The sequence below is a fragment of the Petromyzon marinus genome, chromosome 49 (assembly GCF_048934315.1).
Source record: "Petromyzon marinus isolate PM22_M1 ecotype Great Lakes invasive population chromosome 49, UKy_Petmar_22M1.pri1.0, whole genome shotgun sequence".
In the NCBI taxonomy this organism is placed as follows: Eukaryota; Metazoa; Chordata; class Hyperoartia; order Petromyzontiformes; family Petromyzontidae; genus Petromyzon; species Petromyzon marinus.
Window position 1 is genome coordinate 972500 of NC_133715.1, and position 6000 is coordinate 978499.

Here is a 6000-nt window from a genome sequence, read left to right on the forward strand (position 1 = left end):
GCGAAGGCAAAAACAGTATGGGTCATGTTAGGACAGCCAGGTGCAAGGGCTGGGATGATGAGGTAACGGTTGGGCCAATTAAGCCAGAGGACCAGCAACGGCGGTGATTGGCTGGGGCTGTTGTCAAGGGCGAGGAGGCGTCGAGATGTCTGGAGAAAGACAGGTACTCTTTGGTTCTATTCGGTAAAGTCACGTAGGTAAAAAATAAAACAACAAAAATCACGACGTTTTGGCCACAACACAAGTGGCCTTCATCAGGTGAAGGGACCAGACTGTCTCGAGGACAGCGCTGGAGTGAACACAGCCAAGTTCAGACCGCGACCTTTAAGCTTGTGTGAGAGGAATTAAGGTGCCTTGACAAAGGAATTAGCATAAACATTAGCATTCAATTGGCGGACTTAGCATGATGAACGGTGTAGAGGGGGTGAACATGTGCAGACCGGCGAGGGGGGGAGGGGGAGTTTACATATTGATGGTGTGAAAAGGGAATTTAAGCAGCTGCGAAAGTTTGGGATACCACTACTTGAAAAAATATACTGTACCATTGAAAATTAGTTTAATGTTTGGTTCGATTTAGAACATCTTTCCAATGGTTGCTTAATTTGAAACCATCTTCTCGGTTGAAATTGTGTCTGTGTTTGTAAATCTGAATTGCCTCGTGAACAAATCTCTGATAACCTTGGTATCGGAGAAAATTATATCGTGATCACCCACAGCGTTGTAACAGTGATCAACTACGGCAGAAGAATTCGTTCTACCGTGTTTCGAATCTGATTCGTGCTCGCGAATTCGATCAGAGACATGTCGTTTCGTCTCCCCGATATAGCAGTCACCACAGGTGCAGATCAATCTGTAAACTCCGGGGTACTGTAAGTCAGGAATAACATCCTTCACGGAAGGGATCAGGTCACGGATTTTGTGTACTGTATTGAACCGGACCAGGATCTTGTGTTTGTTTAGAATTTTGGAGATCTTTTTAGTAACGCCTGCTATATATGGCAGTGTGATGGTTTCGATCGGAGTATCAAGTGGTAGTTTCTGTATGGAGGGAGAAACAGCTTGGCGGATGGTATGGTCAGAGTATCCATTCCTTTTGAGGGCCAGATGCACATGTTTTATTTCACTGGTCAAGTGGTGTTGGTCTGAAATGCAATGAGCCCTGTGGGATAACGTTTTGATGAGATAATTATTTTGCGTTGGGTGATGGTGGGAATCAGGTTTCAAGTAGGAATCTGTGTGGGTGGGTTTCCTGTAGACAGAATGTCCCAATGAGCCATCAGGTCTCCTCTCAAACAGAACATCCAAGAATGGCAGCTTGCCATCTTTCTCCACTTCCATGGTGAATTTGATGTCTGAAATTAATATGGTCTAGGAAAAGGTTCAAAGCCGGGAGGCCATGTCGCCAAATGACGAAAGTGTCATCTACATATCTCTTCCACAGGGAAGGTCTGAGGGTGGAAGTCTGGATGGTGTCTGATTCAAATTTCTCCATGAAAATATTGGCTATCACTGGTGACAAGGGGGATCCCATGGGGGTACCCTCATTTTGTTTGTAGAAGGAGCCATTCCAAGTAAAGTAGGTATTGTTGAGGCAGTGCTTAACCAGTGCAGGTGTATCGGGGTCTAGTCCATGTTGGACCAAATTTTCAATTATTTCAATGGTATCAGGTACTGGGACCTTGGTGAACAAAGATACCACGTCGAAGCTGACAAGGATATCGTCAGGGGACAGTACAACGTCTTTGACCATAGAGACCAATTGGGCTGAGTTAAGTACTGCTGAGGCGGTCTTGCCAGTGAAAGGCAGCAAGGTATCTGACAGAAAACGGGCTAGTCTATAGGTAGGGGAGTTAATCGTGGATGCGAAGGGTCGTAGTGGGGTGCCTTCTTTATGAATCTTGGGAAGACCATAGAATCTAGGGGGTCTTGCAGCAGGTTTTAGGGAGGGACGTTTAGTTGGGTCGATTAGGGAGGTCGAACTTGTGATGATCTTGTTGGTTTTTATCGCTAGGCTATTAGTAGGGTCATTTTTAATTTTTGAGTAACTTCCATCGTTGAGCAGATTCTGGATTTTGTTGTTGTACAGTAGCATTGCCTTTATCGGCTGAGAGGATGACTATGCCACTTCTGTTTTGTTGTTTCTCCCTCCATACAGAAACAACCACTTGATACTCCGATCAAAACCATCACACTGCCATATATAGCAGGCGTTACTAAAAAGATCTTCAAAATTCTAAACAAACACAAGATCCTGGTCTGGTTCAATACAGTACACAAAATCCGTGACCTGATCCCTTCCGTGAAGGATGTTATTGCTGACTTACAGTACCCCGGAGTTTACAGATTGATCTGCACCTGTGGTGACTGCTATATCGGGGAGACGAAACGACATGTCTCTGACGAAATTCGCGAGCACAAATCAGATTTTAAACACGGCAGAACGAATTCTTCTGCCGTAGCTGATCACTGTTACAATGCTGTGGGTGATCACGATATAATTTTCTCCGATACCAAGGTTATTTGCAAACCCACAGGTTTTTATCAGAGATTTGTTCACGAGGAAATTCAGATCTACAAACACAGACACAATTTCAACCGAGAAGATGGTTTCAAATTAAGCAACCATTGGAAAGATGTTCTAAATCGAACCAAACATTAAACTAATTTTCAATGGTACAGTATATTTTTTCAAGTAGTGGTATCCCAAACTTTCGCAGCTGCTTAAATTCCCTTTTCACACCATCAATATGTAAACTCCCCCTCCCCCCCTCTCCGGTATGCACATGTTCACCCCCTCTACACTGTTCATCATGCTAAGTCCGCCAATTGAATGCTAATTTTTATGCTAATTCCTTTGTCAAGGCACCTTAATTCCTCTCACACAAGCTTAAAGGTCCTGGTCTGAGCTTGGCTGTGTTCACTCCAGCGCTGTCCTCGAGACAGTCTGGTCCCTTCACCTCATGAAGGCCACTTGTGTTGTGGCCGAAACGTCGTGATTTTTGTCGTTTTATTTTTTACCTACGTGACTTTACCGAATAGAACCAAACAGTATTGACCCTTGCAGTCACGAAAGCTTCAAATCTAGAAAAGAAAGACAGGTGTTTGAGGACGCAAAACGTGGGGAGGCATGCGGGCCAATTAATTAGCGATAATGAGAATGGGGATAAATTGGGGGAGACACACAGAGAGCGGGGAGTTGGAGTTGGGAGCTGGACGAGGAAGACGTGGAGTTGGAAACAGAGTAGAAACAGAGTTTGGAAACAGAGTTTGGAAACAGAGTTTGGAGACAGAGTTGGAGAGGCAGAGTTGGAAGGAGAGAGCGTAGCGATAGCGAAGCTGAACAAAAACGAAGTAGTTAGCAGTGGGGTGAGCGTAGCGATAGCGAAGCTGAACAAAGACGAAGTAGTTAGCAGTGGAGTGAGCATAGCGATAGCGGGGCTGAAGAAGAGAATAGCCAGCGGTGGAGTGAGCATAGCGATAGCGGAGCCGAAGAAAATAGCCAGCAGTGGAGTGAGCGTAGTGATAGCGGAGCTGAAGACGCTGTGTGCGAAGTCGCTGTGTGCAAAGTCACTGTGTGCGGAGTTGCTGAGTGCGGAGTTGCTGGGCACGGAGTCGCTGAGTGCGGAGCAAGCGAAGTAGTCGTGGGGAGTGGAGAGACAAAGGTGGCGAGCGAGTCGAGTGAAGCACGGCGAGCGAGCCGTGGCGACCTGGATATTGTGGAATGTGGAGGACATAATGAGAATTGTAAATAAAGCGGCATTCGAAGAAAGACTGAAGTTGTCCGAGTGAAATCGAACACTACACTCCTACGGATACTCCTGCTATTATGGAGTGACTCATGCAGCCAGCAATGGCTGCAAAGTTTGGTAGTACATGTTATCTATATCGTTTATTGTAAAATTTCAATCACAGTTCCTATGATCACTGTTACATTGCTTTTATAGCTTTATTTTGGTGATTTCGAAAACGTTTTGGTTTAGCCATATTTGATTGTTGTAGTACAGAGTTAGACTGATAAATTTAATCTAAATTGCCTTATGGTTGTTATTGTTTGACTTGCATCCCACTGGGATTTTTACACACAGCATTGATATTCGGTGCTTTTTCTAGAAGACTTTGCTGTTTTTCCTGGATTTTTTCTGTTTGCACGTAGTCACTTTAAGATGTTTTTCTTGTTCATGTTTTAGTTTGTTGCGGTTGCACCCGATTCAAGAGCCGAATGGCTCACAGGGCTATACCAAAGAAATGAAACTGAAACTAAACTGAAAACTGCTTAGCGAGATTGGCTACGTAAGGTGCGAAAGAAGTTCAACATAGTACATAGACACAGACATAGACATACGCTTGTGCACGGCTGTAATTGCTGCGCGTGTCTCGGGGGGGGGGGGGGGGGTAGGGCTTGGGGGTACATCCCCCGAGTCATTCACTCGCCTCCATCGCGTGAGAAGGCCCACGCCACCTCTGACCCTTCGCGTGCCACTCCAATCTCAGGGCCAGAGGGCGGTGGTTGCGGTGGTGAGGTGAGCGAGGGGGGAGGGGCGCGGGTGCCGTGGTGTCACGCACACACCGTGGTGTCACGTACACGCCGTGGTGTCACGGCGTGGTGCCACGCACACACCGTGGTGCCACGGCGTGGTGTCACGGCGTGGTACCACGCACACACCGTGGTGTCACGCTGTTGTCGTATTGCTGTACCCCGTTTATTTGTGGCTGTGCCGTGGCTTTCGTTGCTGAGCGCCACCCTCACAAGGGGCAGAACACAAAAGTGGTAAATCACGAATGCATGGCGCGTTTTCTGTTTGTCTTTCCCGCCTGCTCTTTGTTCAAGCAGTACTTTTATAATTAGTTTTTTTATAACTATGTTACAGTACCTGGAATACAACTTGCAATGCAGCAGCTCGTTTGTAAGGGTGTCTAAGGTGTCAATTGATACTAGACCAATAGGTAATTGCACAGATGAAATACAAAGATTGCTGTATCGCCTTTAACAGACTGCTGGGGCAAGAGCTGTTAGTGAGCACCTATTAAGGTCGGGACGGCACACGAGAGGTTGGGTGGCCAGCACCACACCCGGCCGCCTTTGTCTTCCGAGTGGCAATGTTTACATACTTCAGCAGGTAGTAATTTAAGGCTGCGTCGACCTAGAGGATGCCCAGAACCTGTTGAGATAATCGTCACTGCTGTTCGCCGTGAGCGGGAATCTAACTTGGGTACCTGAGTTTATGGCACAGCGCACTATCCGTTGCACTACCGCTCATCACGATACACATATTCATACACAGATAGACACAAAACACACACATCCATAGTAATGACACGTATACAAACATTGTAAATCTTATCACTTACACAGGATTAATGTTTTCGAGTAAAATATCCCACACAGTCAGGCACATAAATAAATAATGTAAGCTGCGCCCCCCCCCCCCCCAGTTCATATGGAATGCACTCAAAGCTGCGACAGGACTGGAAAGTTGAAAGAACATTTTAAAAACGTTACATCATAAAAAAAAACACACATTTTCCGATCGAGACCAGGGCAAATATGTGCAGATGAAGGCATTCCACTGCAGTTGAGGATGCTAGACCATACTTCATCATAATGGTCAGCGTGTATTGGTGAAGTGGGACTCAGGGCCGGTTCAAATATCACTCACCACTGACGGTAGCCATGGTGGGGAATCAAACTCAAGTCTCCGGGTTCATAGCTAAGTGTGCTAACCGCTGTGCCAGTGCTTTTCAGCAGGAATCATTTCATATAAGTACCCTCTGGAGCAGTGTCGACATTCAGTGTCTTATTAGCAGAGTTAGGCTTGCTTAGACAAATACTGGTGAACTGCCAGATATTGATATGCAGGGGTCCTCTGTTGCATATTTAAGCTATTTTTTACTTTACCAGGAAAGGCGCACTGAGCTATGTAGCTCTTTTTCAGAAGCGATCTCGTTATCACAAATGATAGCTCAACAAAGTGGCTTATCATGTGGAAATTTATAGCTGCA